The sequence below is a fragment of the Juglans microcarpa x Juglans regia genome, chromosome 1D (genome assembly GCF_004785595.1).
Source record: "Juglans microcarpa x Juglans regia isolate MS1-56 chromosome 1D, Jm3101_v1.0, whole genome shotgun sequence".
In the NCBI taxonomy this organism is placed as follows: Eukaryota; Viridiplantae; Streptophyta; class Magnoliopsida; order Fagales; family Juglandaceae; genus Juglans; species Juglans microcarpa x Juglans regia.
In genome coordinates, this window is record NC_054594.1 from 16695001 (window position 1) to 16707058 (window position 12058).

Here is a 12058-nt window from a genome sequence, read left to right on the forward strand (position 1 = left end):
CATCGGAATTTTACAATTGATCATCGATGCAAGTATATATTAATTCATACTCTGAATATTCACCGTTAGAATTATTTTCCTATCTCTCCTTAGTCGCAGTTAATTAGAAAACAAGTGATCTAATTAGCCTTAACTACCAAACAACACAAGACAAGTGTTAAAGGTTTAATCTAGTTGCAGCCTTAAGAATTAGAGAGATCGATGAAACTAAACAACACAAGCACATGCGGTTGCATTTAATTTCTTCAAGCGTTCTTCCTAAAATCTAATAATTTCTGACGCATCAAATCATCAAATCTTAGTTGCTTCACAAATTAGAGGGATCAAACAATTACGGATTTGATGTCTAATCTAGCAGTAGATTACAACGAATAATAAACTAGTAGGCCTCCTAGTAATTAAATGAGACAATCATGAAAATAGGATAGGCATAGAAAAACATCCGATACTCAAAGCATAAATGAACACTAAAAACAAATTAGATCTCACAGTTTTATTAATTTCGAGGCTTTCGTTTCCTTTGACCAATTATGAAAGTTTAGCCACACAAGGCCATCATGAAAACTGGAAGGAGAAGTTAGAGAAGAGGGGAGAGAGATGCCCTAGTATGATGATTTCCCCCCTCTTTTACACCTCCAAGCCCCTTATTAGAATCCTACAAAATCTCCTAAAATATTCTAAACATTATCATCAAATTACCATATCCAAATCTGACTTAATTAAGGAAAATATTAAAAATAAAATAGAGTCCTAATATAACTAGGAAAGTGGTGGTTTTCCAACTGTAACTTTCGTGCACCAGATCTCCAAAACGTTTGCAATTAAATCACATATTTGAATTACACGATAAGGAATGTTCTGGAACGTCAACAGTGTAGGTGCGTCAACTTCAATCCCATTTTCAACCTTGATTCAACCAGTATCTCTCAAAACGCAAAACATGAAAGTTGTATATCTATTTCTTGGTGTTCCATATTATTTTGAATCATCTCAATCGGAGCTCGGATGAGAGAGTTATGCCCAGATTACAAAGCGATGTCGAAACTGTCCATAATCTCCCAATTAGCTTCATTATGCATTTAACGACTCCTTTTGCATCTTAAATCAAAATAATAGAATAATTAGTACATTTAGGCACCAAATAAGTATAGAAGACTAGACATTAAGGGAGAGAAATATGACATTTTACATTCTCATCACCTTACAGTTTGAACCGACACGTACCGTTCGAACAAAAGAAATTTTGATTCGAACAAATAACCATATCTGATCTTGTTCGAACATACTCAGTGTTTGAATACATAAATTCTGTCATTCGAACAGACATTTTATTTCTGGAAATTCTGTCCATTCAAATGGGGTTTTGCATATTAATGTTGTTCAAAGAAATATTTTTTTGTTCGAACGGCTGTACGAACTGTATTCCTTGGTTGTTGTTCGAATGGGTCAGTTTTTGTTCGAATGGGTCTATTTTGTTCGAATGAATTTATGAATTGTAGTTTACCGTTCGAACTGGTTATTTACTGTTCAAACAATATTAATCATGCAGAACAGAATTTAATTAAAAATACCATACTAATATTATACAAATTGTAAATCAAACATCACAATTGTTCAAATATTTTGGAACATCATAATAGAGAGATAATTAAAGAAAAACTAAATTTTAAGATTGTGGTGGTGGGTTTTGGGACATCATTGACTGCCACTGTTCAAATACTTTATGTACCCCCGTCTCCAGTCTCTTTTGCATGTTCTCTTCTAATCTCGCCTCAAAATCTACTGCTTAATCTAATCGGGTCAGTAACTCTTTTTCCTTGGACCTCAATCGTTATATCTCAAGTGTTGCCTCTAATTCCTTAATCTTGTCGTCATTCGATTTGGCTTGAGAAGAGGATGATGATGTTGAGGACGGCTTCACGCAGTGCGTTCAAATGGGGCATTTCACGTTCGAATAAGTGAAATTCGTTCGAATGAGACTTTATTCTATTCGAACTAATATTAGTATTATTATACTTATAAGTATATATATAATTTTAATAATCCATTATATATAATATTTTAATAATCTATAATATAATATATATATATATATACTATAGCAACTATTTTATATTATAATTGATAATATTATAGATTATTAATATATTATTATAATAATCTATAATATATATATATATATACACACACTATAGCAACTAATTAAAAGTATAGATTATAAGAAAGTAAAGTTTTAAAATCTATTGCAATTAATAGAAACAAGTACCAAGTCCTCTCTCTGTTTCTCGAACCGAGGAGAGGTGTCTTCCTGCCGCTGTGTAGGGTGGTGTTATTAGTCCGTAGTTGAGGTTTTTTCTCCCCTTCCTTTACTCTCAAGAATTATTCATTTCTTTTTCATTTTCGTTGGTCAAGCCTTGTAATAACTTAACCATTAAGATGAATCTAGATACTAGATGGAAATTTGATCCTCGTGGTCTCCGATTACTACCCTCACATGTCTTCTTATCTAACCTCTATCTCTGTGGATGTCAATTTTAATCTGAGAACCCAACAATTTTTCTCCCACTCCTTGCTCTCTTTCCCTTGTTTATTTTCTCTCTACCACAGTCTTTCCAATAAAAAAAACCCCCCTAGCACTACCTATTCTTTGCAAGCAGTGGTCCTCGTTGTCTCGCCAACAACAACTTTACCTCCTTGTCCTCTGTGACTGGCTAGCTTAGCACGACCTCATATGGCCCTCTCACTGTCGCCGCTGTATTACTCAGCTCTCTACAATGTCGTGCTGTCACTCTAGCACCTTTCTCTTCCATCCTCTCTCTTTATTTATTATTCGACGGTTTGGCAAATACTGCAGAACCTTCTCATTTTCCACCTCTTAAGGGCTGCAACTCAACGGGAGATATTTTGTGCTTATCTTGGAATAGTAAGGTTCAACAGGTATTGACATCCACTTCATATAATGGGACAACTGTGGTTTGGGACCTAAAGAAGCAAAAGCCAATAATAAGCTTTTCTGACTCAGTTAGAAGGAGGTGCTCTGTTTTGCAGCGGAGTCCTGATTTTGTTTCTCATCTTATTGTTGCATTGGATGAAGATAATTCACCTACGGTGAGGTTGTCTGCTCGGTTTCGAAGGGTTGGGCGTCAACCTAAAATATTCACATACTCTTTTGTTATAAAGCTTGTGGTTAGTGCTTGAGTGTTGGAGAAGGTGGGATGATATAGTCAGTTGATATAGGGAATACTTTTTTGAGAATTTATGCAGCTTTCACCATGATTGAGCTTGCAAGTCGGGTGTTTGATAAAATGACAGTGAGAGATAGGGGTTCTTGGAGCTCCATGAATGCGGGCTATGTTGCTTACAACTTTATGTCAAAGGCTTTAAAGGTGTTCCTGTACATGAAGCAAGCAAATGAAAAGCCAAACTTAGTTACTTTGATAGGCTTTGAGGGATATTTAATAGAAAAGATGAAAAGGCACAATAAGTGGTGTTGAATGCTTATGAGCAACAATGTGACGAAGCATCAAAAATATTTGTAGAGTATCACAAACGTCTTCATTACTATGTTAATCTAGTGAGGGAGGTTCAAAGGTTAAATGCTGGCTCTTCCGATGAAGTATTTAGCAACTTTAGTACAAACAATGATAAAGACATTAGTGTGATCGTTGCTTGTAACGTGTTTGATGAAAGGCCTGAGAAAGTGTTAAACCCTAAGAATGTCACGTTCTCAATCTTATTTGGGTTATTGAAGTTGATCATTACTGGAGTAGCTGCTCTGGTAGTGGATAGACTTGGGAGGAGACCTTTCTTATGTGGTAATATATTACTTACATTGGAAGAGGTTAAATCGTGGAGGAGGAGTCAAGTTATGTTGCATGTCTATTTTAATTATGCTATTGTGGTTGTTGTAGTGCGTAGTATAATGGAGTGGTGTAGGACTAGAAATGGTGGCTTTATAATATGGGGTAATCGAGCAGAACATTTTGTTGGGGAGGACTCTAGTTCATCTTCAAGATTTTCTGGATTGATTGTCTTATCTGTACATGGTGATTGCGACTTCACGAAAACGATGCAAAGTGAATAATTAGGAGGTGTTGCGATCTTGGTGGTGATAAATAATGACAAAAATATTTATAAGATGATTTGTGTTGATATTGCTGCTAAAACAAGATGTGGATAAAAAATGGTTGGAACAATGGGTTTTACTCTATCTGTTTGCACACCGTATAGGCAGGTTATATTTGAATGTTTGGGTCTAGAAAACATGGACCTTGACCTCGGAATTTATGGTGAACCTTATGCTACTATGACCAACATTCAACTTGTGGATGTGGTGATCTCTCATGTTCTTAGTCCAATACTTCCACTGGAAACCCATATTCCCATTACAAGAGGCAATAGAGTGGAGCTCATGGTCAATGGGTTAGGAGCCACCCCTATAAGGGGATTGATGATTGTATCAAGAAATACAGTGTCTAAATTACAGTTTGAACACGGACTGGCTGTTGATAGAGTGTACACAAGGTCCTTTATGGCATCTCTTGATATTGCAGGTTTTAAAATATCCATCATGAAGGTAGGTGAAATCATTTTGCATAGTCTGGATGCGCCAACTGAAGGTCCATATTGGCCTGTGTGCATTGATGGAAATTACCCACCTACCAAGATTCATGTTCCAATGCCACTGTCTCCTTCAACGAAGAGTGATAAGGCATTAAGTCGACCATTGTAACTGAATCAACAAGGCCATATTCTAGAGGTTTGCTATTCTGGAGATTACAAATTACGCTCCTACTTTGAGATGATATGCTAGCAAGAGGCGAGGTGTTCTTCCAAGATAAAGGAGACTTACTTGCACCTTGTGGGCAAGGTGCTCCATTGGGGGAGGATTTGTAACAATCCAAGCGGCTTTGGGCTTGTGGGTTTTATGCTGTCACAAACGACAGGGCCAACTTGTGTGACTACTGGTTGGGAGTAGGAATAGAGCTTATTTTAGTTGGTGTTATAGGCTTAGGCCCAAGTAGATTAATGATGTAATAGACCTTTTAATTTTCTTATTATGCTTATGTTAGTTGTTCAAGCCATGGCCCACGAGGCCAGTAGATGGGAAGCCTTCCATTAGGGAATTCCTACATATAGATGTGGTGAGCGTATTGTTTACTTTTTATCCAGAAGGTAATAGAAACTTTTCCTTTATTTCATCTTCTTCTTCTTTTTGAAATTCTTGGAGGCTTTTTAGCCCTCGAAATGGGATATTTCAATTTATTTACTATCAATTCATTGGGCTTGTTACACTTAATTGCCTACACAAGACTTGATCACATGATCATATTATTCCATATACTGTTAATTAATTCAAAATATGAGTACTAAGCTTGCGGTGGAATAATCCAAGTACTGCGCGCATGGGTTTAAGGTCAAAGAATATACCCACTTGTCCACACACATAAAACACATAAAACAGAGCATGCAAAATATGTAAAAAACAGAGCATAATGGAAAGATAACATGCAACAGAAAAACACGTAAAACTCTCAACTGCAAAAGACGCAGTCCGATCCAGTGATCTTTTCATTCTCTACTTGCCCATGACTGCAACGGTCTTGACTCACGTCCACTTCAACCTAGATATTTGGGATTCGGTTTTAAGCCCCTCGCCGAACGACGTGGCCTAACAATACTTCCCCCCTCCAGTGGATGCTTGTCCTCAACGTCCACAGATGGAAACTGCTCCTGCAATGATTGGGCTGGCTCCCACGTGGCCTCCTTCAGTGGTAGACGCTTCCACTAGACTAGACGTTCTTCTTTAAATTTGTTGCCTTTTTTGACCCAGCGCGTGTCCAATATTTGTTGAGGTTCCAATATAACTGCGCCTTCATCGTTCACTGGCGACAATTTGGTAGATGTCACCACCTTGTTGCCCACGAATTTTTTTAACAATGAAACGTGGAAAACAAGATGAATTCGAGCTCCTTCCGGCAGCTGAAGCTTATACGCAACCGCTCCAATTTTTTTTAACACTAGGTATGGACCGTAAAATCGACTAGCAAGCTTCTGATGGACACGTTTGAAAACTGAATGCTGCCTATAGGGGTGCACTTAAGAAACACCAGTTCGCCAACTTCAAAAGTCACATCCCTCCTCTTGTGATCCACTGTCTGCTTCATTCGGTTGCTGGAAGTCTCTAGATTAGTTTTAAGTTGGCGTAACAACTCTGCTTTGGTCATGAGACTCTGGTCCACGTCATGCACAGAAGAGAAACCACTATGGTAAATGGAAAGTGGAGGAGGCAAACAACCATACAATGCTTGGAATGGGGTCATTCCCGTAGATACATGGTACGTCGTATTGTACCACTGTTCTGCCCATGGAATGTATGTGCTCCATTCGTGATAAATTAGCTCAAGTGTTTAAGGTTCGAAAATAGACCCACTACTCGATCTATACAAGTCATGACTCAATCAAATCATATTATTCTATAGTTAATTAACTAATCATATATATGGTTAATTAGGTGATAGAATATATCTACTTGTCTACATAACAAATTATGTGATGGAATCCAATTGAATGTATTCCACTTGTGGATCTACTCAATTGAATCCAATTAATTGCGTTTCAAATGTATTATTCCACTTGTCTACTCAAGTTATTCTATAGCACTCAACTAACTCATGAATTTGAGCTAAAGATCGAGTACTTCCAATATTTATTTATGAGCTTATTAATTTGATAAATTAAATTATTTATATTATATTTAATAACTTTATATTTTGAGGAAAGGATCAAACTTTCTGTATTTGTTGATAGCCTATATCATTTATAATATATCTATTGGGCTTTAAAGTTTAAACTTAGGTAAGCACTTTTCTCTAATATTTTTAGATATTAATAAAACTAAAAAATCAAGTGAAGCTATTTTTGTTTATAGATATTAACAATGTGCACGTTATGCTGCCTCGTGCGGCAGAATTGGGGTCGAAAGCCTTCAATTTTACAGATCCAACAAGCAATTTCTCACCAGCAGTAGCACGTGATTTCCACACGCCTTCACAGCCCTGACGGCTGTTCACCGGTGTATCAGACCATCTACTGAATGCTATTTTCTTAAGTTACCACTTGTCCTAACCAAAGATTGTGAGGAAAAAGAAGTGGGCATTTCTTTCAATCAAGTTGGACCAGCAAAGTGCAACACAACAGTTGTGGTAAACGGGTAGGAGCCATTGGCTTCTTATATTTTTCATTTTCATTTTCTCGTGTTGTATTAGCTGCTTTGGGGATGATTGTTAGGACCTTCCACCATTTAGACTTTTATATCTTCTAACTGTTTAATATATATATATATATATATATGAAGCTTGATTAGAAAAAACAAAAAGCTGCATCTTCCTACTGAACTTGAAGGCATTGTAAAGTATAGGAACAAAAGCTGGGTCGCTTCACAAAATTAAAACACTTTGCAACTTAACCAGACTAACACCACCCCCCGGGGAAAAAACAACTCTTGGTCAATTAGCACTACATATTATACATAAATGTTAAGGATGAAGTTTATTTGTTTTTGGACCACGCTAGAGCTCATTGAACTTTATGTGTATTTTTTTTTTTCAGTTCTTTTTTTATATAGATTCTTTTAACACTTTTAAATATTTTTAAAAAATAAAAAAATTCACAACATCATTAAAAAACATTTCCTTAATCATGAAGTAAAAAAAATTAAAAAAAATAATATTAGTCTTCCCAGTACTGGAGCTAATAAAAAAATATTAATCATTAAAAAATACATTAAAAAACACTTCATGATTAAGGAAGTATTTTTTAATGTTATTGTGAATTTTTTCATTTTTTACAAATATTTAAAAGTATTAAAAAAATCTATGTAATAAAAGAACAAAAAAAAAAAAAAAAAAAACACACACACACATAAGATAGCCAGCGGTGGCTCAAGCATTTTCCTTTGTTTTTTGCATAAACATATATATATCATAGATGCATTGCTCTCAGAATTAATTTTGATCCACCACACATGCTACATGAATACACATTCTATGAAGGGGACACGCCAGTGATATTGAACAGTTTACCCAACTTGATGCATTGTGGGAAGAATACAGAATTAATTATACATTCTTTTGAGTTTTTTTTTTTTTTTTTTTTTTTTTTTTTTTTTTTTTTTACCGTGCATATAGAGATCCCTGCCTTAAAAGAAATAAATAAATGAACATTTTCTCCTCTCCTATCCACCTCATATGAATTGGTCGTATAGTATTTGTTTAAATGATCAAATGTATCATATGAAATTTTACTCACATACCACATATAATTTTTTAATTTTTAATTTTTTCTCTTATTAAATGTATGGTGTTTGGATTATGAGTATAATAATTCAATTAATTTTATATCTTGACTTTAAAAGGTATTAAGTGAGTAAAGTATTATAAGCTTGAGTGTTTAAATTGTTTTAAAGTTCTTTAATGGGTAACTTTGCTATACTTTATGCTACTCTAATTTTAATGAGATATGTTATTTAAACTAATTAAAATATTGCTTATGTGAATAGGTTATAGCTTAGTTAGTTATATAAGAGATTATTTGGACATGATGTATTATGATATGTCACGCCTTGTCTCTATGTAAAAATAGCCCACTTATGTTGTCTCTCGTTTGGTTAAATTCTACTTAATCCAAGAGTCTCAAATATTGATAAGTTAACATTTTTATAATGAGGGACTACAATTGATTTAAAGGGCATGTTTCTTAAGCTTGTTTAGCCTACTTGAGATGCCTAAATCTAATTTAAAGCCCATTGTTGAAAATTTTCAGATTTTATCTCCTAATGTCGACAACCCAAAGTGAGATTGAACCAAAGAGACCTTGCTTGAAGCCAATGAATTCTTAACTGCTTTTCATGTAAGCTTTTAAAATAGCCTTTCCATGGACAGCTAGTATGTCTTAATATTTAAGTTATTTCTCCTGTAAGTTGAGGTGAAGAGTAGTCATTTGGATTAATGTTAAGCATAGGAGGGACGTTAGATTGTAATGTTTGGTTTTCTCTTTTAAAGGGAGGGCTAAAGAATATTGTATGAGTATTAACAAACTTATACTATTTATTGGAATATGACCTATATTGAAGTTGGAAGTATCGAGAAGCATAAAGGTAAGTAGCTATGACCATGCTTTGTACACCAAGTTCTCTTTATGAAAGAATGTCTCTCTCTCTCTTATTGCAAATGTTCTTTTAAAGAAAAGAGGAAATGTATATATTATGTACAAACCATTTCTTGATAGCCCCTGTTAAGCATTCTATCGATTATAATTGTGTGTATGTGTATAAGGTAATGCATGCATGTAGGTTCTAAATCATGAGATTTTCACACATGATCTCTTAAGAAACTTATTGATTATCTCTATATGTAGTATAGCATAAAAATGTATCTTGTTCATGAAAATGTATCTTGTTCATGAAAATGTATGTGTATCGGACTAAGAAAGATGATGAAAATGTTTTGATTGCAAAGGAAAGGAAATGAATGTCTAACGTCTTATGCTTTAACTAATGCTTTAAATGACACGAAGAAGACATTTTAACATGTTCCTATGAACTGATGCTTTAAATAACGCGAAGAAAGTGTTTTAAAATACCCCAGTGAACTGATGCTTTAAATGACGCGAAGAAAGTGTTTTAAAATGTCTCTGTGAACTGATGCTTTATGGATGCCATGAAAGATGATATTTAAGCTCATGCCTTTTAAATGAAGTTTTTCCATAAGTGAACTGTTAAATGAAAATGACTGAAAAGAAATAGCTGATATGAATGAAAGGAAGAAATGACTGAATGAATAAATGCTTTAATGTATGAAAATACATAACGGCCATATGAATGAAAAGGGTACCAAAGGAATGAGCAGATTGCAATGCCGAGTAAGTAGAACTAGTAGTGCACCCAGTGCTGCCCCCTGATTGAAAAAGATTCGCAACCTGTGGCCACGGGTAGAATCCAGGTCCAAAGAAAGACCGCTAACCCTAACACACGGGGCATATAGTGTGTACTGGCCAAAGAAAGTGAAAATGAAAGTATGGGTTTTTCTTAAAATGTTTATACATGAAAGCATAGTTATTTCTTAAAATGTTTATGCATGAAAGTATGACTTATACCTTAAACTGTTTATGCATGAAAGCATTGTCAAGATTAGCAAATGTTTATGTATGCATATTTTCAAAAGAAAAGATATATGTGTTTAATAAGTTAACAACATGGTGTACTGCTTATTGAGTATTTGATGCACTTTGTGTTTATATTTTAAACGTCCAGGTAATGACGAAAAGGCTGGAGAGCAAGGCATTACTGCAGAGGGAGAGGCAGACGTTTAGCATTTTCCCTATTGGTTCGACTTTACATGGATGATGGATTATGTTTATGGATGTTGTTTTTATGTTGGGACGAAGTCTCTTTCTAACTAGAACAGTTATGAACGTTTGATGGACTCTGAGAGTCTTTTATGAATGAATATTCGAATAGAATGTCTATCAGATGTTCCCCTTTATTAAATTAGAAACTTAGAGTACACGTATGTTATGTTCATGCTGATCGCATGTTATTAGGAAAAAAAATGGAAAGAAAGAAAAAGGGACAGGTATGTACGTAGTGATTCCTCCCTTCCCGGGGCGGGGTGGTGACAGGCGAGTTTTAAATCGCTGCAATTAATGACTTATTGCGACGATCTCATTTGCAACAAAAATGAAATCACGATAATAGGCCCTTTTTCTCGTAGTTCAAACAATAAGCAAACGAAACCCATATGAAAATAAAAGTCACTTCATCTAACAATAAATACGTTTCAAACGTGTGAACACTTCAGATCTCACTTGAGATTCCTTTGTTGCTCCAGTAATAAGTAATAACAAAAGAAACGTTAGGATTCGCAGCACACCATTCAATTGCAAACTGAGATAATAGCACTCCAAGTTCATCTGCGATTGGTCATATCTTCAACTTTTTTCAGCACGTCATCAACCAATGACCCATTAGCGAGATTCTACAAGGAAAAAGCAACAGCTTTACAATATTCTACCCTTCTTTCTTTTCTCCCAAGAAAAGGGTGATACTTTAGTTTAACTATGCAGAACACTGATTAATGTAAATATCACTCATCCCAAACGAAGCCATAAATGAAAACCCCATCATACAAGTAACTGCATCCTATTGACTTTCTTTTACATGTCCTCTCCCCAATACCCGCTCTCCTTCTGAAAAGTCTCTCTTAAAACCCATCTATTAAGATCCTCCCTCCGCCATCTAGAAGGGGTGGGAGCTTCAGCTCCTCCTCCCCTCTTTCCCTCAAGTACTTTCCGACATTGTCCACCGGCTTTTGTCAGATCTTTTCCTTTGTTTTCATGAACTAGCAAAGAGATGGGCCGATTTACTGCTTTCCAACCAGCTTAGACCATCACACGTGGCTCCACAAGACTCCTCAACTGGCAACTGCCGATATGTTGGCTTCTGGAAGAATTGCGTCTATTAGAATAGTGCGTGAGTCTCATGCGTGGCCTATGTTGCGTGTGAGATCCACATGCCGCTGCTTCACGGTGCGCGTTCTGCCGCCTCGCATGACAGAAATGGTGTCAGTGGCTTTGGATTTTGCAGATCCAACAAGCATCTTCTCACCAGCAATGGCACGTGATTACCACTCACCTTCACACTCATTGACGGTTCTTCGCCTGTGCATCAGACCATCTACTGAATGTCATTTTCTTATATTACCGCTTGTCCTAACTAAAGATTGTGAAGAAAAGGAAGTGGCCATTTCTTTCAATCAAATTGGACCAGCAATGTGCAGTAAATGGGTAGGAGCCATTGGCTTCATATATTTTTCTTTTTCTTTTTCTCGTGTTGTATTTAGTAGTTTCGGGGTGATTGTTAGGGCTTCCCACCCTTTAGACTCTTGTATCTTCTAACTTTTTAATATATATATATATATATATATATATATATGAAGCTTGATTAGAAAAAACAAAAAATTGCATCCTAGTGACCTTGAAGGCATTGTATAGTATAGGA